The 26978-nt window shown below is 41.2% G+C and overlaps 1 protein-coding gene across 15 annotated transcripts in view; it reads left to right on the top strand.

Annotated features, from left to right (window-relative positions):
* The first annotated feature begins 4578 nt into the window (after positions 1-4578).
* Positions 4579-26978, top strand: part of ZNF438 (zinc finger protein 438) — a 260065-nt gene continuing 237665 nt past the window's right edge. For all 15 annotated transcript variants that reach the window (XR_010731943.1, XM_066280565.1, XM_066280578.1 and 12 more), the window contains exon 1: positions 4579-5056. The gene's annotated coding sequence lies outside the window, so the exon portion shown is untranslated. The remainder of the gene's footprint in view (positions 5057-26978) is intronic.

Genomic DNA, 26978 nt, shown 5'->3' with positions numbered 1-26978 from the left:
GAACTTACTTTTAAGTGTAATTTAAAAGTGATTGTGACTACCCCCTGTAGTTAGAGCAAAACATGAATGTGATCATTAACAAGCATTAACCTCCCTTCTCCATGTGTTTCATGAGAACAGAGGCCGAGGGAAAAAACTTGTGACTGCTCAATAAGACTGCATGTTTTTCAAATACTGTAAGCACAACAATCACATATGTTGGGCCATACTGTGAGCCCAATCTTCTTTTTGCTCTTCAACTTTTCTTAAGTATTTTTTCTTTCATTTAAATACCCAAAACAGTAACATCATATTGGAAAATCTTTAATGTGCGCATGTGCGCGCGCACACACACACACCTCTTCTCTAGAAGACAGTTATAAATATTGTGAAAAATCTATTTGTAGGAGCAAATGTGATTATTGAAAATCATTCACATAAAGCATTACTGAATTTCCAGGCAAAGCTGTTCATTTTACAGATTTTATGAACCTTATTAGGCTAGAATCATATATAATTAAGCCCTTCACTTCAGGATCCACCATAAACTCTAGTGCCTTCAGCAGCCAAGTGGTAAGGCTACAGTCTCCATGTGGGGCTGTGGGAAAATAGGAAACATTATTTCTGCACCGGGCAGCTGCCCTCTAATGAAGAATGATCTGAATGTCAGAGTTTCTGATATTTTAAAAGAAGCCAAAATGTTTACTTTTTAAATGTGTTATTTTCTGATAGTCAACTAAAAAATTTAAAAACACAATGCAGACCAAATCAAACATTTCTGTGAACTGAGTACCATTTTCAGTGTATAGTCTACATGTAATTGAATATGAGTTTGCAAATTAGATTTTAAAGTATTACTTTAATTTGGCCTTAATATAACTGCTTTCACTGATTAAAAATCACCTGAGTTCAACATAACGGGTAAATAATAAATGGCAATCTGTAAGTAGAGCAAATGGCATGCTGGGGGACTATCACATACTTTTTGAGCTAGATTGAACTTATCTGGGGTAAAACTCAGAAAAGTTGTGATTTTGTTTGCCCAGGCCAATGGGGACTTGGAGACACCCAACAGTTCTGGTGACAACAGTGATGATTTTGTTCCCTAGATTGCACCCACCTGTCACCTTGTCAGGATGATGACATTTTTTTTTCAACTGAATTCAAGAAATTTGGTAAATATTTTTTATGTACCAGGAACCATTTTAGGTACCAAGGACATAAAATTGAGTAAACCAGTTCCTGTCTTCAAAGAACTCATAGATTAGTGCAGGTGAAAGAAGCATAAGCAATTATAATACAATATGTTATTTGCTATTAAATCCAAGATGCCATCAATTATAAGATTTCTTGTACCTCTAAGAAAAAATTGTTGTGAAGCTTAAATAAAGATTTCTTATGGAATGCTCAGCAGTGCTTTTGATTTAAGTAAGTGCTTGATAAATGTTGGCTGGTATTAGCAGAAGTAATTAATGATAGAACTTGAAGAGACACTAAGTCTTTTCCAAGAGATAAGGGAAAAAAACAGATTCCAAGGACAAAGATCAGACACAAAGACCTAGAGGCCTGTTTCTGAAACAGTCCTTCCTGTGTGCTGTGTTGTAGTAGGTGAGGTTTTGTTTCCTTGCGAAATTGTAAATCTTTTTGACACTTTTGTCTTTCTCTTACACTTTCCTCTCTTGCCCTCCAGTCCAACACACCCACAAGACAGCTCGATTTTTTCAGCTTTATACTCAAAAGCATGTACCCGGCCTTGTACGCAATCATGAACTTGGCTCCTCAGAGCAATGACACTAGTTACTTGACCTTCATTTCCCTCTGAACACCTCTATCCCACCCTCCTATGGCTAGGAAAAGCTTTTGTCTAATACCTTTTGTTTAGGAGGATTAATTGCTATCTCCCAGTGCCTCTCAGGTCCTTTCATGGGACTTTATGCAAATAAGGCTCCAGGTGGCCTGCCCTCATTTCCCAGAGTTCCCTAGAGGGGTAACACCGTATTAGGACATTTTACTAATAAATATCATTTAGTGAGCCTAACCCCCTTTGAGGTTTGGAGAAGTTATTGGACATGCACAAAAGTAGCCAGTTATTAACAGAACTGACCCTATTCAGTGTTTTGTTATGTGTTGCTGCAGTGTCATTCAAAATATTTTCCTCCTAAAGGACTTTCTTCTCAGTATTATTTTGATTAACACACTGCCACAGTGCTCTCCTTTTTAGAAAGTAAATAGTATTTTGAGTAAGAAATCTAGCTGGTTTTTGAATTTGAGTCGATTATCCATTTATTCCTTTACACATATTTACTGACCTGCTTTGGGTAGGTACTCAGCTATAAGCAGAGGATTTGAAGTTGAACAAGATGAACATTGTTCCTACTCTCTAGAGCTTACAGTCTAGCTGAGGAGGAAATTAAAATAATTTCCAAGGCTGAGAGCAAAGACAGTTTAGGGAAAGCTTCTCTGAGGAAGTTCCTGTGAAGTAGAGACCAAAAAAATGGGGAATAAGCTAGATAATGGAATGGGGGATGGGAAATAATAAAATGAGATTTGAAACATTTTGCAAACCATGTGAAAGCAGACATGTGTGCGACTGTGTGGTTATTAAACATACAAACCTCTGTAGCTTTCCATCTCTGTCCCGGTTATTCTTTCTAGCTATCATTGCTCCTTTCTCAGAACAACCTCTTTTTTATTCTGTATAACTGTTTTATGGATTTTTATTATATTGTTAGGATATTTGTACACTCTTGGGTTTGTGCTGGAGACAAAGGCCTTTCTGGATGGAGGAGTGGCCTGATTATTGTTGATCATTTGGGAAGATATCTCTCAGACGAGATCCTGGAGCTGAGAAGTATGTGAGGGGGTTGCTGAGTAGAATTTGGGTTCTCTTGATTCTAAAAGATGAAATCTGCATAGAAGCCAGGCCTCCTAACCCTCTGAGCTGGAATTGTATTTCCAATAATGGGTGGAAACCTGCCCTGTCCAATCCAAGCTGCACAGCTACCTTCTCATCTGCATGTTTACTGCCAATCAGTGCAACGGTATAACTACCAATCAGAATGTGCTACTTGAACCAGCCAAACTGTGCTCATTTGGATTCCTCATTTGCATAAAAATTGACCAATCAGGGACCATGGTACACATTATCCTTATATAAGTGGGCCTCCCCTTTCTGCCTGTCTGAACAGTTTTGGTTTATAGTGGAGGCTGTGTTTCATGTGTTTGCAAACTGTTTATCTGAATAAAGTTTCTCCTTTCACTGCACCCCAGATTGGGAACTCCTATTGGCATTGGATTGGTGGCAGCAACTTTTGGCTCACAGGTCTATATTCATTAAAAAAGAATTCTAATTTTTTGGGATGATATAAATGTTATAAACCTGTACATAATGTTTTTTTAACAACTTAGAAGTTCCTTAAATTGTTTTGAATGAAAATATATTATTTAAAAATATGTATACATTTTAAAAATTGCTAATTTTTCTATAACTGCTCCACAGAACAAAACTTGATTATGTTTAAAATTATATACAAACTTAACAAATTTTTATATTAGTTGATAATAATCATTAAAACTTCAAATGCTCTGGCTGGATAGCCCCATTAGTTGAAGCATCGTCCTGAAGTGCAGGGGTTGTGGGTTCGATCCCTGGTCAGGGCACATACAGGAACAGCTCAGAGTTCCTGTCTGTCTGCCTTCCTCTGTCGTTAAAATAAATAAAAATTTAAAAAACACCGCAAATGAAATTATATAAAATGTACAAATACTTTTTTAAAAATACAGAAATTTAAAAAACTTTAATTCCTTAGATTCCCCCCCCCCCCGAATAATGCATGTGTTTATTTTTAACTAGCTCAAATGTCTTGTTAAAGGCTAACATTCCCGTCATCGTTCTTTCCTATGAAATTACTACAATGTTTTCAGTGAAAGTGTAAAGGCACCCTTGTTTCAGATTTTATTTATACTGGATATGCCGGGCAAAATCCTAGGTCTGATCTACCCATTTGTCGTGAATCCAAATAAGTTTTCAAACGTGTCCTTGCTACCTTCAACTTAGGAGTTTATTTCCAAGGTGTTTTTCCCATTTATTTTTCCCCCAAGACAGATTTGTCCTAGCCACTTTTTACCGTAACATGTATTATTTTTATGCTTGTAAGAGTACTCTAAGAATCCTACATGCCAGAAATAACCTGCTAACCTATTTTCAGTTCTTGGACTACCTTTTCCCTTCTACTGAGCCATCTTTTAACCAGAACTCCTGGTTTGTAAAACTGTGAAAGAGCAGAAACCAGACTTGGGCACAGGAAGATGTCGTCACATGAGTGGGAGGTGGTGGAAAGCTGACACTAGCGAAGAAGTGTACATATTTGTTTACACAGATCACCATTTGTTAAATTTAACTGAGGCCGAGCCAAAACGGGAACTGCAGTAGGAGGAGTAGAGACCGAAATCTCAAAGGAAGAGCAGCAGGAAGCTACGGGGCCGACTAAGCCGGCGGCGCGCGCGGGCTCAGCCAGCGGGAGCCGGAAGGGCGGCCCCGGGGGCGGGGCCGATCTGGCTGAAGCGTCACCTGGGGCGGGCCCAGGGGCGTCCTGACCCCTCCCGGCTGGGAGCGCAGGCTCCTGATGGAGCGCAACTGGTTGTTTCCACGCGTGGATGACTTTTAATGAACACGTGAGGGAAGGACTGCAGTGTCTGGAAAATCTGCCTCAACTCTGGTGTCATCCCCAAATACCCTGACACAGCTCGTTTGCTGTGTTTCCGGGGCTCTTCGGCTCCTTCTATTGATTGTCTCAGCGCCAGATCACACACACGCTTTGAGCAGAGCTCTCTGGAGTAGCCCCGACCCTGGGCATCCGGAACCGCGAAGCTCACCAGCAGGCGACCATGCAAGCCCTCTGCGCCTGCGCCCAGCGCTCCACCGCAGGGGCGGGTCCCTCAGGAGAGGGGCGTGTCTCCGCCGCCGCGCTGGGGGCGGAGGCGAGGGGGCCCAGTGCTCTCGCGACCTGCGGGTTGACCTTCCGAACGCCGGTCCCGTGACGTCACCTCGTCGTGACGCGTACGCTCTAGCAGAACTGTAAGTTTCGGAGGATTCCTGCAGCCACCCGGGCTTGTGGGGTGGCTCTGCTGCTCCCCTTTCTCGGTGTTGGCAGTGACTGTGGGTTGTTCGGTCCTGGTGTGACCGGGGGAACCGCCGAACCTGGTTTCAGGGTCTGGTGCCCACCCGGAGCGGGAGCACGCCCGCTGGGGCGGGAGGGCCAGGAGAGCCGGGAGGCGAGGCCGCCCCTCTCACCTCGGGCCTGGAAGGCTTTATGGGCCTGGGAGCGAGGTCTACCAAAGGTAGAAGGTCCAAGTGAAAGAGCCCCCCTTTTTCTTTATTGAGAAAGGACTTTGATTTCCTTCATCCCGAGTTTGACATTATTAAGTCTAGGCTAATAGTTTCCTTCTGAAATTCCCTATCCAGGTTTCATTTGCGGTCCCATAAGTTGCCTCATCGCTGAAGACAAGTTGTAAAGATAACCACTTCCTGCCTCATTTTCTTTTTGTGTAAAATGGCAGTACAGCAGCCTTTGGCTTTCCTATTCGTCATTCCCATGGGAATAGGAATTGTGAAAGCATGTGAGGTCATGCAAACATGTAAACTTGCTAGAAGAAAGCGTATAAAGACAACTAGTTATTCTGAGAATGTGGTGGCCAATGGCCACTGGACAACGGTCTTGTAGATAGTGACCCTTGCCCCCCACCCTAACCTGATCACAGACAACCTCTGAGCCAGGTGCATAGTCTGAACCAGGGGTAGTCAACCTTTTTATACCTACTCCCCACTTTTGTATCTCTGTTAGTAGTAAAATTTTCTAACTGACCACCGGTTCCACAGTAATGGTGATTTATAAAGTAGGGAAGTAACTTTACTTTATAAAATTTATAAAGCAGAGGTACAGCAAGTTAAAGCATATAATAATTACTTACCAAGTACTCTATATCGGATTTTCGCTATTTGGCAGAATAAATCTTTTTTTTTTTTTTTTTTTTTTTTTTTTTTTTGCATTTTTCTGAAGCTGGAAACAGGGAGAGACAGTCAGACAGACTCCCGCATGCACCCGACCGGGATCCACACGGCACGCCCACCAGGGGCGACGCTCTGTCCACCAGGGGGCGATGCTCTGCCCATCCTGGGCGTCGCCATGTTGCGACCAGAGCCACTCTAGCGCCTGGGGCAGAGGCCACAGAGCCATCCCCAGCGCCCGGGCCATCTTTGCTCCAATGGAGCCTTGGCTGCGGGAGGGGAAGAGAGAGACAGAGAGGAAGGCGCGGCGGAGGGGTGGAGAAGCAAATGGGCGCTTCTCCTATGTGCCCTGGCCGGGAATCGAACCCGGGTCCTCCGCACGCTAGGCTGACGCTCTACCGCTGAGCCAACCGGCCAGGGCCCAGAATAAATCTTTATAAAACAACTTACTATAGTTAAATATCTTTTTATTTATACTTTGGTTGCTTCACTACTGCCCACCATGAAAGCTGGAACTCCCACTAGTGGGCGGTAGGGACTAGGTTGACTACCATTGGGACTATTATTGTAACAGCTTGGTAGAATAGGGATCAAGAAATAACTGGTACTTTGCCTGACCAGGCGGTGGCGCAGTGCATAGGGCTTAGACCTGGGATGTTGAGGATCCAGATTGGAAAACTGCTAGTTTAGTTTGAGCATGCTGCATGATCACTGACTTGAAGCCCAGGGTTGCTGGCTTGAGCAAGGGGTCACTGGCTCACTGGAGGGCCCCCCCCCCCCATCAAGGCACACATGAGAAAGCAATCAGTGAACAACTAAGGCACTGCAGCTACAAGTTGGTGCTTTTCATCTCTCTCTATTCCTGGCCCTCCATCTCTCTGTCTTTCTAAAAAAGAAAGAAAGGAAAAAATATTGGTACCATTATCACAATGAACTTGGCAATTACAGGTCCCCTTTGTCTGGGTTTTGCAGAGGAAACTGTTTAGAGCAGGGGTCTCAAACTCAACTCAGCATGTGGGCCGCAGAGCAAGATCACAGCCCTTCGGCGGGCTGGCGGGCCGCACTAGGTCTACAAAAGGCAACTGTTACGCAACACTTTTCTCACTGCAGTTAAAAACAAAAAAAAATCAGCACAAGAAGCACAATCGTACATGCAGTTTACTCAGTGTCACAAAACGACCAGAAACTGTAGTTCGCATCACAACTGCTGTTAACTAAGCTAATATCTAGCTAGGATGCTAGAGAAATGAAAAATACAAGTAGGCCCCTAGGCTTACTTAATTTTATCCAAAATATTTTGAACTTCGTGGATTAGTCTGCAGGCCGCACAAAATTGTTTGGCGGGCTGCATGCGGCCCGCGGGCCGTGAGTTTGAGACCCCTGGTTTAGAGTGTTGAAACTAGTATGTTATACTCAATATGGATACACTGAGTTTCAGGGATTTTGCTGTGTAAACTTTGAACATACAATCATCATATCTTATTGCTTGAATTTTTGGCCTCTCAAGGGTTGATACATTATTGATAATTTTGTACTATATTGTGGTACTTCTCAAATTCAGGGACAAATATTTGTCAGGAACTTTGAAGGAAAGAATATTGTATATACCTCAGGAGACTGGAATTTCTGTAAATTCAGTTCAAGGGTATAAGATCCTTGCATTTAAATTTGAGGAGGCTTAGAAAGCAAGGGTCCTAATTTTTGTTCTGTTGGTCACTACTTCTGTGTCTAAAGACAAGTCACTCAAACTTGGAATTTTTTTTTTCTTCTCTCTAAAATAGGAGAGGATGATATATCTGCTGTTGCTTTTTCAAGGATCAAATGAGACCATGAGTGTGAAAATGAAAGGCTGTCTAAGTATGGTATTGTTATTAAGAAATTTGCAGTAGTTCTCTAACCTGGATAAGAGAAATGAGAGATGTGTGCAAAGTCAGGTTCTGAGTCAGAACTAGAACTAGAGCAACAAAGAAGACAAAGTCTACAACCTAGAGGAGCTAATGTTCTAGTGGAGAAGTCGGCAAGTAAGTACGTAATTTTTCAAATAGTGTTACATGCAATGAAGTAAAAGAAGATAACAGACAGTGGGAGAACAGGGCAGGTTGTTTTAGATAGGGTCTATCAGGGAAGACCTTTCAAGGAGGGTGACAGTTGAGTCAGTTGAAGTGGAAGAAAAGCCACATTCTGGAACATTTCAGGAAAAAATAATAGCCAGTAAACACTTATGTAAAACTTATATGTGAGGCACTCTTCTAACCAAAAATTAAAATTTTACAACAATCCTATGAAGTTAGCACTCATATTCCCATTTTTATTGATGAGGAAACTGATTTAGAAAGGTTAAGAATTTGCTTAAATTTGCACAGCTAAAATGTGATACATTATTATTATTTTTGCATGTGTTTTTCCTTTTATTGAATTTATTGAGGTGACGCTGGTTAACAAAATTACATAGATTTCAGGTGCACAGTTCCATAACATGTCATCTGTACACTGTACTGTGCGTTGACCCCACCCCAAGTCAAGTCTTCACCCATCACCATTTATCCTCCCATACCCTTCTCCACCTCTTTTCTCCCTAGAAATCACCACACTGTTTGTTGTCCCATGTCCATGAGTTTTTTTTATCTTTTTTCCCTTTTTTTTTCCAATCCCTACACCCCTCCAGGACCCACCCCCCAATCTTAGAGACAGTATTTAAATTTGGGCAATCCCACCTTAGAGTCTATGTCCCAAACAAAAATACTGTACTGCTTCACGGTAGGAACAATGATGGACCAAAACTCTGAGGTGGAAACAAGCCTGAAGTGCCAAAGCATATCAAGGGCACACTGTTGAGAACTCAGCAGAAAAGGGGAAGGTGGTGACAGATGATGTTAGAGGGTCAGGCAGACTATGGGGGCCCTTGTAGGCTGGGTGAAGAAAAGATGTTTTTCTAAGTGTGGTGGGAAATTATTGGAAGGTTTGTATCAAGGGAATAGCATCTGATTTTAGTTCTATTGGATGGAGAACTAACTGTAGAGCCATAGAATGGAGAGCATTGAAGATGGGAAGATGGGCTACTGTTGGTGCACTTGGCAGTGTCTCGGGCTAGGGCAGGTGGTTGTAGAGATGGTATGAAGTAGTCAAATTCGTGATATACTTTTGAAGGTAGAGCTGCTGGTGTGGACTTACTGAAATGTTAGTGTTTTAGGCTGGAACAACTGCAAGATAGTGGTACTGTTTATGAAGAAGGGAAAGGGGTTTGAGAGGGAAATTATGAATTCTGTCATGGACAAGTGTCAGATGCCTGATAGATTTAGTAACACTAGTACTGGTGCTGCCAATAATAATAGTAAGCACTACGTAAGCATACACTGCAGTAGGCAGGATGCTAAGCATAAATTTTTACATATCAATTTATCTAATCTTTATAACAGTTGTACGTACGTGTTATGAATCATTATAGTCTCCATTTTACAAATACAGTGTGTCCGTAAAGTCATGGTGCACTTTTGACCAGTCACAGGAAAGCAACAAAAGATGATAGAAATGTGAAATCTGCACCAAATAAAAGAAAACTCTCCCAGTTTCATACTTATTCAGTGCAGTTCGATGTGGGCTCCATTTGTTGCCCTACACACATCCAAACGATAGTGAAGTTCTTGCCACACACGGGTAAGGACATCTGGTGTAATAGAGTGAATAACGTCTGTGATTCTCTGTTTTAAGTGATTAATGTCGTGGCGCTTCGTTATAAATGCACTGATATTCACATTGCACTTTGGTCACGGATTCAAATTTAGCGAGCCACAGAACACACTGAACTTTCCTCTACCGTCTTTCCTCTACTGTGAACTACCGCCCACATCTTGACTGGCATGGCCGTGGGCTGCTCCGCTGTATACACGGTGTTACGTCATCATCTGCGCATGCATACATGCTGCCACATCATCCTACAGAAACTGGGAGGGTTTTCCTTTTATTTGGTGCAAATTTCACATTTTTATCATCTTTTGTTGCTTTCCTGTGACTGGTCAAAAGTGCACCATGACTTTACGGACACACTGTAGAAGACAGGCATGGAGAGGTTAAAAGTGACTTTCCCAAAGTCACCCAGCTGGTGAGTGTTGGAACTGGGGCTCAGACCCAAGTAGTCTGGCTTCAGAGCTCATGCAGTGAATCCCTGTAATTACTTCCACGCTGCCATGCTGAATAGGCAGCTGGATATATGAATATAGAACTCAGGCTGGTCAGGGATGGAAACACACATTTCTATTTCTGAAGATAAAACCTGTTTTGTTCCTCATCTAAGCCTTGTTGACAGTGGGAAAAAAGAACATAGGCAATGGGGCTGTGCTAAGTGGGCATTTATTACTTGATTCTGTTCAATATCCCCTCCATAAGGTTCCATGAGGGTGAGGTCTGTATCTCTTTTACTTCTCTAGTCTTTAATCCAGAGCTTGCCATATGGTAGAAGTTAGGGATGATTTTAGAGGCAGGATATTTGGTTAGGTTTTGGGAATTCAGAGATGAGAAAAAAACCAGCACTCTTCCTGGAGGAGCTGAGTGTGAGGAAAGCCTGTGGGAATAAAACTAGGGTAGACTAACTGCATGAACACATGCTTATTAGTTCATTCTAGCCTCCTGCAGCCACCTCGGCCCCAGATACTTAAGGAATGGGGCAGGAAAAGGTCCGAGGAGCAAGTGAATGCCTAAGCAATTGCAGGATGAATCTGAGGCTCTCCCAGTTATCTTCAGCAAAAGAATTCCTCAGAATCTTGCATATTTTACTATATTTGCACTAGTTTTATTTGGCAGTGATACATTTTTACCAAATGAAATATATTCTGATATTTGACTATCATTGTGGAGTGATGAGTTTTTCCAGTTCTATTACCTCAGTGTTGATAGGGCTCACTAGTGAAATAAGGGAGTTGGCTTGAGAAGCTGCAGCTTGCATAACAGGGTGATGGAGGGGCTGTGTGAAGTATTTAGGCAAGTTTCCACCAGTTTCAATCTTTCATGCCAAAGTTCCACATAATGAAATAAGTTTGAGTTTCTCTGCTGATCGTCTCTTCAACATTGAGTTATGTTTTTTGTCACAGAAATATGATCTGGTGCTATATGTCATAGGTATAATTATAGATTACATTTATTTCTGTGTTTTGCTCTCAGGTCATAGTATACCTCAGTGTTTTTCAACCAGTGTGCCGCGGCACACTATTGTGCTGCGAGACATGGTCAGGTGTGCCGTGGGGAAATTAAACATGGGTCCCCCAACTATGGCCTGTGTGCCGGTTACGGCCTGCGGAGGCTATTTATCCGGCCTGCCACCAGCCGCCTCCATCCGAACATAAACATTCCCCTCACAATCCCTCCAGCTATCAGCGACAGGAACAGTGGAGGCACAGGGAACACTCACTGACCAATCACCTTCTAGGATTCATCCCGACCACTAGCGATGAACCAATAGTAGGCCGCCTCTCATCCACACCCAGGAAGGTCCTTGCTTGGGCTGCCACGCACTTGTCATTGTGTGGCCGCGTGAGTAGTTGAAGCTGTTACTCCTCCCCATGGTCCCGATTTCTAATCCTGGTCAGGACTGGAGGTAAATGTTGCCACCACTAGATGAAGCCTCAGCCTCAGCTGGTTATGTCTATCCTGATGGTGTATATAGATATTTGACCTTTTTCTTTTTAAAAGAGGCCCCCCGCAAAGGGTGATATACAATGCATCACAATGTTATTTAACTTTAAAGCTAAAGTTTGCTGATCTTCCTTTGGACAGTTTTTGGTTATCTGTTGCCAAGGAGTTCCCCATTCTGGCCAACAAAGCTATTTTGACATTGCTCCCGTTTTCAATCACATATCTATGTGAGCTGAGCTTCTCAAGCTTGACTGCGATAAAAACTAAAAACAGAGAGAGACTGAGAACTGTTGAGGAAGAGCTTCGTGTGTGTCTTTCTACCATTCCTGCCAGGATATCCCTTTCGTGTTCATTGAAACAGGCCCAGGTTTCATACTAAGTGAGTATAAATACATTTAGAAACTATCTTTTTAACTATATGTATAATATGTACTGTGTTAGAATGTCATTTTGTATCATTTTGGTAGGTGGTGTGCCCCAGGATTTTGTAAATGTAAAAAATGTGCCGCGGCTCAAAAAAGGTTGAAAATCACTGGTATACCTCAATTCATTTCTCACAATTTTATTCTTTCCTAACATAAGAATTTCAAATTTGAGCCATTATAAGATTAGATAAATAATACTATTATAGATTTTCTAGTTAAATTCAGAGGTGTTTTTTTTTTCTTACAGTATACAAAATTATTTTTTGTTTAGCTTTTTTAGCTTTCAGTGGGAGAGTTGATCTGAATAACCAAATCCACCAAACTGTAAATGGGAACCTTCCACAAATATACTGTAGGGGTGACGTGCCAGCTCATTTTGCAGTTCACAAAATTTTTAATCTGCTACTGTGTCTTCCCTAAATTTAATGGAGTTGAAATGATTAGTATTTCTTTTTACCACAATCACTGTTAGTCTCCTTAAGAACATTAGATATGTTATAAAGTAGGATTTCATCTTAAATGGCCTTAGGCTTTGTCACCTTGTAAAGTCAGGCCCAGCGAGGGCAGGTGGATGATCATTTTGTTGTGTCAGATAGCTCCCAGCAGAGCAGAAGTGATGATAAGGCCTTTATTTGAAGACAGTGGAAACCACTCTAATATTGACCCATCTGAAATATAGCATCACATGAAATATGAACGATAACTTATAAAATCCAAATTCCTGTACAAATGTATATAATATAAGCAAATTTAAAAATGATTACCTTATGTTAAGAGTACAAATATAAACATATGGAAATTGAAAACCATATGTCTACCCCTATGATGGTGTATAGCAGTGGTCCCCAACCTCTTTTGGGCCACGGACCGGTTTAATGTTAGAAAATATTTTCATGGACCCACCTTTAGGGTGGGACAGATAAATGTATCACATAACCGAGACAAGCATCAAGAGTGAGTCTAAGATGGATGTAACAGAGGGAATCTGGTCATTTTTAAAAAATAAAACATCGTTCAGACTTAAATATAAATGAAACGGAAATAATGTAAGTTATTTATTCTTTCTCTGGGGACCGGTACCAAATGGCCTATGGACCGGTACCGGTCCATGGCCCGGGGGTTGGGGACCACTGGTGTATAGTGTCACTAAAGATAATTTTTAAAATTCCACTTCTTGTGGTTGCTTTTATTTTTACATATTACTTCCAACTCATATATATAGTGTGTTTGTAGTAATAGCTAGATACTAGTTTGTATACTTTTACTTAACATTATTTTAATATATTTAAATAAACTGATAAGTAGCAAGTAATTTTGATTCATTCTATGTTTGATTGCTTAGAATTTAAAATCTTGAGAATTGATTTTCTTTTTACCACATAGGTCGAGACTAAGCTTTAGTGACATGTTAACCAAGTTGTTTCCCCAAAAGAATACCCAAGAAGGAAATTCTTAGGATTAACTAGAAACATGTTGATGGAAGGGATAATTTCACTATAACTCTCTAATAATTCTGAAGCTGTTACTATCCTACAAGCAGCATTCTTTTGATTTATATATTGCAAAATTGCTAGTTTTCAAGCTGCATTCTAAACTACTAGGATTTAGCACAGTAGATCTGAACTGGGTATGATTTTGTGGCAGTGACTGGCCACAATTTTGGTTGTCACAACTGTGTGTGGGGGCCACTGCTCCTGGCATCTAGTTGGTCGGGGCCAGGCATGCTCCTCAATATCCTACAATGCATAGGACCACCCTTGTCATGTTAATGTTAAGAAACCTTGCAATATATAACTCCCTCCCTGTCTCTCCTTACCTTCCACTCCCTCTCTCTAAAAATTGATGTGGTGGTCCTCGTAAGTAGCAAACACCTGACTCAAATAAAAGATTGTGTTGAACTGCTTTTTGTTTGTTGGAAAACTGAGCTAATTTGTATCATTTATTGCATGGAAAATAATTCTTGTAGCTAATAGCCTTGAATATTTTTGGTTGTCAGTATGTCTAGTTTTTGGTTTGTTTTTAATAAACTGTGAAATATTTTTCTTAGTAAAATTAATTTAATTTTGACATTATATAATCCTGGGCTCTAACAGTTTTGTTAGCCTGAATCACATGTGGTTTAGTACATATTGAATTAATTGTTTTACAGTTACATGGTTGTTTATATATTCAGAATACTTTACACATTAATTTTTCCATAAGTGATTGTCATACACCCCATGAAATGTATAGAGCATACATTCTTCTCACTATAAGACAGATGAAGGAACAAACTTAGATCAAATGATTTGCCATATATATTATAACAAGTTAGTGACGAAAGCAGTCTTGGACTCAGAGGTCAAGATGCTTAGAACATTTTCAAAGTTACTGGTTACTGATATGTTATTTAGTCTTCCTGACAGTCCTATGATATGGGCTTATTATTCCTATTTTATAGATGAGGATACTAGTTCAGAGATATTAAGCAAATTACTGAGGGTCACCCCACTCATAATGTAGTTTGACTATTTTCTGTAAGCCCGTGCTGCTTCTCTAGTTAGCCTTCTCTCATAAATCAATCTGACATTTCTGAATAAACTCACCACATCTGCCCTACCTAATTATGTACATCTCTTGACACTGTAGGGGAGGGAAACTTCTCTAAGTCTCTTTGGGTTGCTGGCTGGATCTAAAACTTAAACTGATATAAGACACATTAACAGGAGAAAAACACACATTTTATAAACTTTTACATGTACATGGTAGCTTTCACAGGAGAATGAAGTCCCAAAGAAGTGACCAGAGCAGAAGCTTTAATACATTTTAGACAAAGATATAAGACATCTGTGAAGAATGGAAAACACAAAGGTGTTAGAGCTAGAGGTAGCATGTGATGAAGTTACTAGGAAGATGGCATTAGTTGAACAAGATTTGTTTGTACAGCTTTCTTTCCTCAATTCCTTGTCTCTGGTGATGATGGTACCTTTTTTTTTCTAATTTTTTTTAAATTTTATTTTATTTATTCATTTTAGAGAGGAGAGAGAAAGGAAGAGAGAGAGACAGAGAGGGAGAGAGAGACGGGGGGAGGAGCTGGAAGCATCAACTCCCATATGTGCCTTGACCAGGCAAGCCCAGGGTTTCGAACCGGCGACCTCAGCATTTCCAGGTCGACGCTTTATCCACTGCGCCACCACAGGTCAGGCGATGATGGTACCTTTGATGTGGGAGTTTGTCTCTTGCTTTCAGGAAGAAAAAAGGTGAGTCAGAGTGTCCTTGCACCTGCTATTTCTTAACGTACCTTTAATTCAGATAATCAATATGTCAAAAGTACGTATTTGGGGGAGACATTCTGGTTTCCTTCAACACCTACTTCATGTTGTCACTTGAATCAATTGGTAACTCAGTGCTTATAATACTCCTATGATTGGACTTGAGTAGCAACTTCACTGAGCTTTGATGAACTATAAGATAACACTATTTGTTATTTCAGATTTACTTTTTGAGAACAGGAAGTCCAAAAGCAGTTCAAAGAAATGGCTCTTGGCTGTGTTTGAGTACACATATCTGTATGAGGCACCCAACTCAGCATGATTCACTTTGCTTATCCGATAGAGGGATTTATTACATTGGGAATAGGACTCGTTTTTCCTTCTGATTTTCTAATTAGAATCTATAGTATTCTCTTTAGCCATCTTTTATCCCAATTTTGAGGCTGTTTCTCTTTTTATCCATGTTGATGTAAACCTCAGACTGACTTACTTGACTTTTAACAACAAACAAAATGATAACACAATGATTGGTTTTTATTTTCCTTTCTGAAACATTTCGAATTCATCTTCCTCTGAGTGCATCATTTTTCTGAGATGGCAGGAGCTGGTAATTGTCATTTTATTTTCTAGATTGGAAAATTTAAGAAGAGATGATCAGTTTACCCAAGTAAATTCATTTCAGAGATAGGCTTTAGAATGTAGGTTTTCAGATCTTACGAAACTAAGCCACACTGTAATTTTCATTAGATCAAAAAGAATATCTATTTATTTTATTCTAAGATACTTGATGATATTCAATTCTTGATGTAGTTAGAAATTTTAATGTTTCATATACTACATCCATTGCCTGGATGTATGAAAATATGTAGTGTGAAATTGTGGGTCTGGGATGGAGAAGTGAAAAGATATCTTTTAGTGCAGTGGTGATTGGGCAAGAAAAATTATAATTAGACTTAAAAGGTAAAGATTCCCAACTTTTTGTAAAACTGAATCATTGTAATAACAAGACATTTTTTTTACCTCTGTCAACCAAAAAGGCTTAGGCTATAATAAATAATAAAAAGCCTTTATTTTAGTGTAGGATTGTAATCCAAGAACACAAATTCAAGTACCAACTTCATTGAACTCTTGAGAAAACAAAAACGGCAGGGTTTATAAACACAAAAACAACAAAAGACATTTTTCCTGCTGGCTACCTAATACGGTGTCATGACTCGTTCAAAGAGGATTGGTGAGATCTAGGTAATGAAACTCATTGGTAAATGTTGACATGGAACCTCTAGGATGTACTTCTAATGCAAGTGCCTAAGTTCAGATGTCTAAACCTCATGTGGGCTCCAAAGTCAAACTTTCCTAGTGACCTCTGGACTCTTTTAGCATCCCCTGGATATCAGTGCTCTGTTTTAGATATTAGGGTTCACACCTCCATGAAGAAAAATGCTAATATCCAAGTAAACTATTTATTTTATTATTGAAGGAAGATACTACTACTCAACTATAGTTGAAATAAAGCTGACTTTCATACTTATCAAGCAAGGGAGAACTATGCTTGAAGAATGTAGTCCCCCAAATAGGCAGAGATGCACTTAGATAGGATTTTTTTTTTTTTTTTTTTTTTTTGTATTTTTCTGAAGCTGGAAACGGGGAGAGACAGTCAGAAAGACTCCCGCATGCACCCGACCGGGATCCACCCGGCACGCCCACCAGGGGGCGATGCTCTGCCCCTCCGGGGCGTCGCTCTGTTGCGACCAGAGCCACTCTAGCACCTGGGGCAGAGGCCAAGGAGCCATCCCCAGCGCCCTGGCCATCTTTGCTCCAATGGAGCCTAGCTGCAGGAGGGGAAGAGAGAGACAGAGAGGAAGGAGAGGGGGAGGGGTGGAGAAGCAGATGGGCACTTCTCCTGTGTGCCCTGGCCGGGAATTGAACCCGGGACTTCTGCATGCCAGGCCGACGCTCTACCACTGAGCCAACCGGCCAGGGCCTAGATAGGATTTTGAGGTTTAGAATTTTTCTCCCCCAAAGTGAGACAATTTAGGGATTGGCTGACTTGCAACTTAGAGGGGACTGGCCGGCTTTGAGGAGTGAGGGTCCTGAAGAGGAGCAGTTCCTAATCGGCTGATTTTCTCAGTTGTGTACTTAAGTGGAAAGGTTGAGTAGAGTTAAAGGATTGATTGATTGGTGCATATTTAAAAATCAGTTCTGTGGTTTCTTGATCCCAGCTTGGGACAAGAGCCAAAGAATAATCTTTAGCTTTATTGAAGTTGAAGAATGGGTGCTTTTTATTTTCCACATTTATGTCAAACATTTATGTTGGCAATTGTGCTAATATAACACATTTGATTTTGCTTTTCTTTTGGAACAAAAAGATGAATACATGTAGTGAATATCATTTGTTGTCTATCTCTATTAGTCTCAGTATTACATGAGATTTCGGACCCAGGTTCTTGCTTCAGGATTATTTTTATACATAGTTCAAAAGGTAAATATGTTACTTATGGAAATACTTTAATGTATTAAATATCATATTATGGTAAAGCTGTGTTACTTTTATGTCTATTTTTCTCTCATGGGAATGTCATATCACATGCTTGCCAAAATTAGTTTTCTTGGATGCTGAATTACAGATCTAAAAGTTTTTTGGGTGGCCTTTTTTTTTTTTGCTGTTGTTAGAGCTACATCTAGAAGTGATTACTTTTTGAAAGTTAACTAGCAATTATTCTTATCAACATTTTAGACGGTATAATGATTGAATTGCATGTCTTTTTTTTTTTTTTTTTTCATTTTTCTGAAGCTGGAAACAGGGAGACACAGTCAGACAGACTCCCGCATGCACCCGACCGGGATCCACCCGGTACGCCCACCAGGGGCGACGCTCTGCCCACCAGGGGGCGATGCTCTGCCCCTCCGGGGCGTCGCCATATTGCGACCAGAGCCACTCTAGCGCCTGGGGCAGAGGCCAAGGAGCCATCCCCAGCGCCCGGGCCATCTTTGCTCCAATGGAGCCTCGGCTGCGGGAGGGGAAGAGAGAGACAGAGAGGAAAGTGCGGCGGAGGGGTGGAGAAGCAAATGGGCGCTTCTCCTGTGTGCCCTGGCCGGGAATCGAACCCGGGTCCTCCGCACGCTAGGCCGACGCTCTACCGCTGGAATTGCATGTCTTTTATATAAGGTAGGCTGAATTATTTTAGTGTCTGTGAATCATTTTACCACAACTGCTATATCATAGTACCATTATTATATAAAATATTTTGGTTTAATATTTATTTTAGAATATTTTATTTCTTACAGTGAAATAAAGAGCTATTTATGATTATTTACCAGAACAGTGACAAAAAAGTAGGTACTTTTATAAGTTAATCTCTTGGGGTAATATTTTAGTTTTAAGAATATTTTCCTATGGAGATATTAACCCTTTGAGTAACATGAATGTTCATAAATATGTAAAGCAACTTTAAAAAAAGGCAAATGTATGTTCTTCTTGTTTCCATAAATTGGTTATCAAACAAACATGATTTTAAGTTAATAAAACTGAAACTGGAACTAATTTCATTTTTTGAAAAAAAAAAACCCCACTCCCGGGGATCAGCGAGCATGGAAAAAACTCACTGCTCAAAGGGTTAAAATAAGTTCAGAGGGCATTCTTTATCTTTGAAGTTAGAAAAGACAAAGTGAGGTTTGGTATACTTTATTGTTTGTATTGAAATGTAATTTAAAATACTGTACACACTGTATTTACATTTGAAATAAGCTGAAAATAATTTTCTAAGCACGGTGTTGTTGTTGTGTTTATTGGCAGCCCCTCCAGCTTTTGTGTCCTAACCTCTGCCTTCCATACAGGTGTTACCTGGGATCAAACTGCATTAGTTATTTAGATAAAGTTGTTTTTTTTTTATTAAATGAGAGGTGAGGTGGCAGAGACAGACTCCTGCATGCACCTGGACCGGGATCCACCCTGCAAGCCCCTACCAGGCTCTGTTGGGCTGGGCTGCTGCTCCATTGTTCGGCAACTGAGCTATTTTAGCACCAGAGGCGAGGCCATGGAGCCATCCTTAGCGCCCAGGACCAACTTTGCTTGAACCACTTGAGCCATGGCTGCAGGAAGGGAAGAATGAGAGAAAGAGGGAGAGAGAGATATGGGGGGGGGGGGGGTAGCGAAGCAGACAGTTGCTTCTCCTATGTGCCTTGACCAGGAATCGAACCCAGACTTCCACACGTCGGAGGCTGATGCTCTACTGCTGAGCCAAGTGGCCAGAACCAGATAAAGCATTTTTATGTGAAAGCCAGATTCTTGTTTCTGTTTGCAGTCCAAATTTCTGACCTGCTATAATAGTTAACCTTAAGAGGTTAATATAAACCCAGTATTAAAATGAATACTGTATATGAATTTATTAAAATCAATAGTTTATTAAGAAGCTGTTATTTAACTACCAAATGGTACTCAGACGTTTCTATCCTCAACATTTAAATTTTATAAATTTATCCATAAATAGGTACTTAAGTTTTCTAGGAAAAAGTTGTCTTTGATGCCTAAATATGGTCACTGGGGTTATGTTTGTACAATCTATCTACAGTAGGAAATAATGGATTTGAAATGTGTTTTTTTTTCTTTGCATATGCGGTGAATAGGTCAGCTTTTATTGCCTCACTAAGCACTCTGCTCAAAAAAGAATCTTAGGTTAGGTGATCTTTTGTAGTAAAATGGAAAAAACAAGGGTTTTTGTACTCTTCAATAAAAGCCTTTATTCTCGGTCTTTGCTAATATAATGGTTAGAAAATGGTGTCATAGTTTTAATTTGCATTTCTTTGATTATTAGTGAGGCCTGTCTTCTCTTCATTCAACTATTAGCCATTTGGATTTTACCTACAGTTGTCAGATTTAGTAAATAAAAATATAGGATACTACTGAATTTGAATTTCAGGTAAATAACAAATACATTTTTAGTAAAAGTATATATTTGTAATAGTGGGGACATAGTTATGCTAAAATTTTTTCATTGTTTAGTTTTAATTAAAATTTCATGGGAATACCCTCTACTTTATCTGGTAACTTTAATTTTACTATTTGTGAATTGTCTGCTTTGTCTCCTACTAAATTTTCAGTTGTGTTTTCTGCATTTTTGTTGTTATTTTCCCAGAGTTTTTGACGTACACTAGATATTAAATCCCTTGTTTTCTTATTTTAATGTTGCACGCCTATTTTTGTAGTCTTTTGCCTATAGCAAACTTTGTTGAATAACAAGTCCTTAATTTTGATAGAGTCAATAATTTCATCATAATTTCTCCATGTTTTTTATTCTTTTGAGGCCTTTCATCAATCAAAGTCACAAATGTCTTATTCTGCTTTTTCTATCTTTAACATCATAGTTTTACCTTTCCTATTTGAGATCTTTACTTCATTTGGTGTTATTTTATGGGGAGAGTAGTAGAAAATGAGGTGAGAGAGGTCATGAGGGGAGCAGTCTGCATGAGCCCCTTGTGAGGATTTTATGCTAATTGATAGGAAGCCAGTGAAAGCTTTGCACAGAGGGTACCACAGACTGAAATATGCTGAAAAAAACTTGTCTGATAACCATTGAGAATAGTATGTATAAGGTATGGCAAAGACTGCTAATTCTTGTGCAGTATCTGGTTCTTCCTTCTGTTATTATCAGAACCCCTCTTGTCGAGCTGGGTACATGGCTTTGTACTTTGAGACTGTATTCTTGAAATTCCTCTGCCTGTAGGTATGGCTATGTGATTAGGTTTCGGCCCACTAGATGTGAGCAAAAATGGTAAGTGCAGCTTCTGGTTTATCTGTTTAAAGATAAGGGTTTGCCCTATTTATCTCCCCCACCCCACTGCTCCTTACTGCTAACTGGAATGTGGCAACAACTATAATGGCAACACTGCATTGAAACCACAGATGTAAGCCCTGGCCGGTTGGCTCAGTGGTAGAGCGTCGGCCTGGCGTGCAGAAGTCCCGGGTTCAATTCCCGGCCAGGGCACACAGGAGAAGCGCCCATCTGCTTCTCCACCCCTCTCCCTCTCCTTCCTCTCTGTCTCTCTCTTCCCCTCCTGCAGCTAGGCTCCATTGGAGCAAAGATGGCCAGGGCGCTGGGGATGGCTCCTTGGCCTCTGCCCCAGGCGCTAGAGTGGCTCTTGTAGCAACAGAGCAACGCCCCGGAGGGGCAGAGCATCGCCCCCTGGTGGGCAGAGCGTCGCCCTCTGGTGGGCGTGCCGGGTGGATCCCGGTCGTGCGCATGCGGGAGTCTGTCTGACTGTCTTTCCTCGTTTCCAGCTTCAGAAAAATACAAAAAAAAAAAGAAACCACAGATGTAAATTCTGTGATGAGTATAGAGGAGCTATCCCTCATCTTCCTTGGTCCCTGGATGGCACTTTGGAGCAGAACCAGGTACTACTCACGCTCCCTCCAGCCACATGCTTTTCTCTGTGCTATTTCAAGGAAGAGAACAAACTTCTTTCTTATTTGAGCCACTGTATTTGACATCATTTTATCATAGGAACTTACCCCAAATCCTGTCTAATGCCAAAATTGATACTGAAGTGGGTGTTGCCATAAGAAAAAGCTAACATGCATGGCACTGGTTTAATGGTTGGCAAACAAATATAGACACTGTGTTATAGGCTAGAAAACTGGTGACTGTGCTGTGGCAAAACGTCTGGTGAAACTGCACCTCTGGTAAGTTGGTGGGCAGTCAATATGTCTGCCCAGTTTGTACCTCCAGGGAAGGGGTTAGAAAGATTGCTGAGATGAGTTGACTACCCCTTGTTGCTTTAACAGGGAGTTGTAATAGGGGATTGAATGAAGGAATGATTGCAGTTAGCAGTTTGTGGTTAGAGCTGGAAGGGAATACAATTTTTTTGTCCACTCTGCTTCTGGCCTGTGTTCTGAACTGACTGAAACAACAGTACTATGGGGTATTGCAGGGTTGGAAAATATTGCTTCTGTATCCCAAACAGCAATAGGTAAGCTTCCTTCTCAGAAGCCCATTAGATTTTCTTGGACAGGCCATGAAGCCAGTCCAGGCAAAGATCAAATTAAGGATTTACCTTCCCACTTGAACCAGTCAGTTAAGCTAGGTAAAGCTCCAGTTACACAAAGTCTCAGTTCCTGACAACACAGGTTTATTTCTCATTTATGACAAGCCCATGACTTAGCTCCACAGCCTCTGTTCCTCTAAGCTGAAAGAATAGGCTTTTGGGGGCATCACTATTCTGTGGAAGAGAGAAAAAGATATGCAGAACCAGAAGCTTGGAAGTGGCATGTGTGACTTTTGTTCAGATTTTATTGGCCAAAGCAAATCAGATGGTTGAACCTGAAATCATCCCAGTAGGAAGGACCATCTCAAGTCGCATGGTGTGCCCTTGTCTCATGGTAAATCTTCCCATCGTGAATCAGATCCAAGGTCATTAACCTTAAATTGAGAGAGGGCTGGATCTGCCACAGAGGCCAGAAAAAAAAGGGTAGAAAGGACCAGCTTAATTCCCATGACCAGACTAAATCTGTTGTGCTTACTTTCACATGGCCCTGACTGAAGACAGGCTCGTTGAATTTTTAAGAGGATTGTGTTGTCAAGGATGCTAGAAGTTTTCCTTGAGCTTGTAGTGGTTTGACATTGACTTTTAAAGCAACCCTTGACCCTGAAGTTTTGTATCAGCTCTTTGCTGACTCTTTGTAGCACATATTTGCCTGTGTGCACTTCATATATGGCTGGAATGGATAAAGGAAAAGTAGAATATTCTTGAGGCAAAGCCAGGCTCCAGGAGAAAAACTGACTAAGGAGATCCCCCAGAGAACAGAAATGAGTTTAACCAAGGGACTTGCTTTCCTGGTACAGCAGGGATTCTTTGCTGTTCCTGTCCCTCAGTATTTCATAATTGGTAAGAATATGTATTTGCCATTTTTTCTTTTCAGAATGGAAGACTTAGTTACATTCATGTTATTTGCATTCTGTTGTCTGTTGAGTATGATGCTGGTGATGGTGGAGGGCAAAGGTTACTTGTCTGTAGGTCACTAGACTGAGATGGAGCCAAGTTAATATGTGTTGAAGAGATTGTTTGCCACCCAGAGACTGTAGACTTTGATCTGAATTCAGTGACTGGATGGGGCTTTAGGGTTATCTCTTTAGAATGAAGAAGACTTTTCCAGAATGGGAAGGATGCAGTCCCATCTGTGGTATTTAGCAAGATATATAGCCCCTATATAGAAAATCTTATTTCTTGGGCTCCATGTAGCAAGGTGAGGCCACATGTCTAAGTTTTGGCTAGTGAGTGGGAGTGGAAGTGATGTGTGCAACTTCTAAACTATGCTTGTGTTAAAACTGTGCTTATTTATTATTTATTATATTCTTTTCCTTCTACCCCCATGAAGGAGATGTAGGTAAGCCAGCTTCTGTCATCCAGAGAAGGGCAGTGCCCCTCAGTAGTGATGGGACAAGAGAGAAGGAACCTTAGTCCTTGGACTGAGGAGAACTGTCCACATTCCTGGGACCACTTGGCTGTCCCTGGTCTATTCCATTAGAGAGGAATCAACTCTTATTCATTGGCATCACTATATTCTATCTAGGTTTTGTTACAGCAGAATAGCCTGTGTCCTACTTGATATTGATGGCAGTGATGTAAGGAGGGAATGAACAGGAAGTTAGATTTGTTCCTAGTATTTTTCTTAGTTGAAGCTTTTGATTTATTTGTTCTTTCTATGAAAATTTATTTTTAAAATTATCTAAGAGTTCAGAAATAAACTCTTTTTTTTTTTTTTTTTTTTTTCATTTTTCTGAAGCTGGAAACAGGGAGAGACAGTCAGACAGACTCCCGCATGCGCCCGACCGGGATCCACCCGGCACGCCCACCAGGGGCGACGCTCTGCCCACCAGGGGGCGATGCTCTGCCCATCCTGGGCGTCGCCATGTTGCGACCAGAGCCACTCTAGTGCCTGGGGCAGAGGCCACAGAGCCATCCCCAGCGCCCGGGCCATCTTTGCTCCAATGGAGCCTTGGCTGCGAGAGGGGAAGAGATAGACAGAGAGGGAAAGCGCGGCGGAGCGGTGGAGAAGCAAATGGGCGCTTCTCCTGTGTGCCCTGGCCGGGAATCGAACCCGGGTCCTCCGCACGCTAGGCCGACGCAGAAATAAACGCTTGAACATCACTCCTATTATGATTATGATATATTCCTTTTTATTTCATATGCATATACTTTATAATATATATGTACATATAACTTTGTATCTTGATATTTTCATGTGATATCCATTTTCTTTGTCACTTTAGAGTTCTTGTGGTGGCACAGTTTATTGTTACCTAACATTCAGTTTTACCATACTTGACTTACAAGGTTGTTATTATTGGCTCCTAAGGACTGAATTGTGTCCCACTAATTCATGTTGCATCCCTAACCTTCCCTGTGACTATATTGGGGACAGGGCTTTTAAAGAGGCGATTAAGGTTAAATGAGGCCCTAAGGTTGGAACCCTGATCCTAGAGAAGAGAAAGGGACCCCAGAGATCCCATCCATGTAGTGCTAGTAAAAACAGGCTGCCTGCAGCCCAGGAAGAGAGCTCGCACCAGGGCCTTACTGCTGGCACCCTGATCTGGTGATAATACAAATTTCTATCCTTTAAGTGACATACCATGTCATGGCAACCCTGGCTGACAGTGGCCGTGTGGCCATGCTTTTCATTGTTTTCATTGCGGTACTGCATGTGCAGGCCCAGGTCACACAGTCAGTAGCAAACAGACTGTTAAGAAAGGCCCAGAAAAGTAGAACACCAAGAAAGAGTAATGTAATTGAAGCCAAGAGACAAGCATTTTAAGATTAAGGGTGTCCAACATTACATTGATGGTTCTATTACATTCTGAATGGGTTTTTGGTTAAGAAGTCACCTGTGATTTGGAGAGAGCAGTTTTGTGTTTGCAGGCAAAGTCAGATTTCAGAGGGTTTCTTGGTTGATTGGGGAGGAGAGTGAAGTGGTAAAAATGTCAGTTTAGACTGTCTTTCAGTTGGCTGTGAAGAGAAAGGGGCTAATAGGATCGGGCAAGAGAGAGACACAAGGTTTGGGGAATTTGTTTTGTTTGTTTATGATGGGAGAGATTTAAGCATTCGTGCAGTGGGAAAAAAGCTGGAAGAGAAGGATAAGATGATTATGTAGAGGGTATGATGGATGAATGATGGCATCGGATTTGTAAGGAGGTGGGATTGGTGCCTTGAGCTCTGGAGTCTGGTTGAAGGTTAGCTTTGGGTGCAAAGAGGGATGGCCTTCCTCCACACTGCCAGGAAAGAGGTATGAGTGGGTGTATGGCTGTCAGCTGTTGGTTATTGGTCAGTGGAGTGGAGGAAACAGAGGGAGTCTGACCTAATAACCTTCCTTTTGTTTCTGTGGAGGTGATGTCATTTGCTGAATGGAACAGAGAGTTGGAAGCTTGAAGAAAGTGATGGAAGTTTGTAATTGAATCTGGACTGTGAGAGGGAGCTGATTGGGAGTCCTGCAAAAGATTGATGAATACCAGTGAGAAGGACCTTCTGAGATGGGAGGCCATGTGTTTGCAGAGTCCCCAGTCCATGCAGTTGGGGCTTTTCATAGCAGTCTTCTTTGAATAGTTGAGGTCTGGGAGTGAGGAAGTAGATCCTTAGATTGGTTTAGGCGAAGGGCAATCTGGCAAGACAGGTGAGAGTTTAGGCAAGAGAGTGGCAAAGCTGGGTGATCATATTGTAGGTTATAGTAGATAGGAAGTGAAACTTGGGGCATGGCTGATGGGTCAGGAAAAGGAATACAGAGTAGTATGGGGAAAAACTGGGTGCTTCAGCATATTGAAGGTCAAGTATGATTTATTCATTCAATGAATATGTAGCATTTTTATTCTAGGTACTTTTCTACTTTTCTAGGTGATGTGGCTACCTAGATCAGAACAGCGATTAAAATAAAGTCCTGCTCTGGGAGATTTTGCTTCACATGGGAGAAAGACAACATATAGATGTAGATATAGAAAAATAGATGTGTGTGTGTGTGTATGTAATTACCAATTATAAGAAAATGTTAAAATGAGGAAGATTAAAGAGTTAGAGCAGGGGTCAGGAAGCTTTTTAGCTGAGAGAGCCATGAACAACACATATTTTAAAATGTAATTCCATGAGAGCCATACAACGACCCATGTACATTACGCATTATCCAATAAAAATTTGGTGTTGTCCCAGAGGACAGCTGTGATTGGCTCCAGCCACCCGCAACCATGAACATGAGCGGTAGAAAATGACTAGATTGTAATACATGAGAATGTTTTATATTTTTAACATTATTTTTTTTTATTAAGGATTTGTCTGTGAGCCAGATGCAGCCATCAGAAGAGCCACATCTGGCTTGCAAGCCATAGGTTCCCAACCCCTGAGTTAGAGAGTGATGTATCTTCTATGTTAGATACTGTGAACAGGAAGAAGAGTTCTCTGAGCAAAGACTGGAATGTAGTCGGGACATAGCAGTGCTGTGGGTGAGGAAACAGCATGGCAGTGCCTGGCCAGGAGCTTGCCTGTGGGGCAGCCAGGGCACTGTGCAGCAGTGGTAGGAGGGGTATGGTGGTTAAGAAAGGATATTATATTAGGGCTGCCATAAATTAGATGACTTTATTCAAGTGCCATGTGAAGTACATTGGAAGGTTTAAATCATAGGCGTGACTGTCTTAACTTTTCTGATGGTTCACAATGGCT

This window comes from Saccopteryx bilineata, chromosome 5, assembly GCF_036850765.1.
Source record: "Saccopteryx bilineata isolate mSacBil1 chromosome 5, mSacBil1_pri_phased_curated, whole genome shotgun sequence".
In the NCBI taxonomy this organism is placed as follows: Eukaryota; Metazoa; Chordata; class Mammalia; order Chiroptera; family Emballonuridae; genus Saccopteryx; species Saccopteryx bilineata.
The sequence above is the reverse complement of the archived record's forward strand: the minus strand, read 5'-3'. Positions and strand labels throughout refer to the sequence as shown.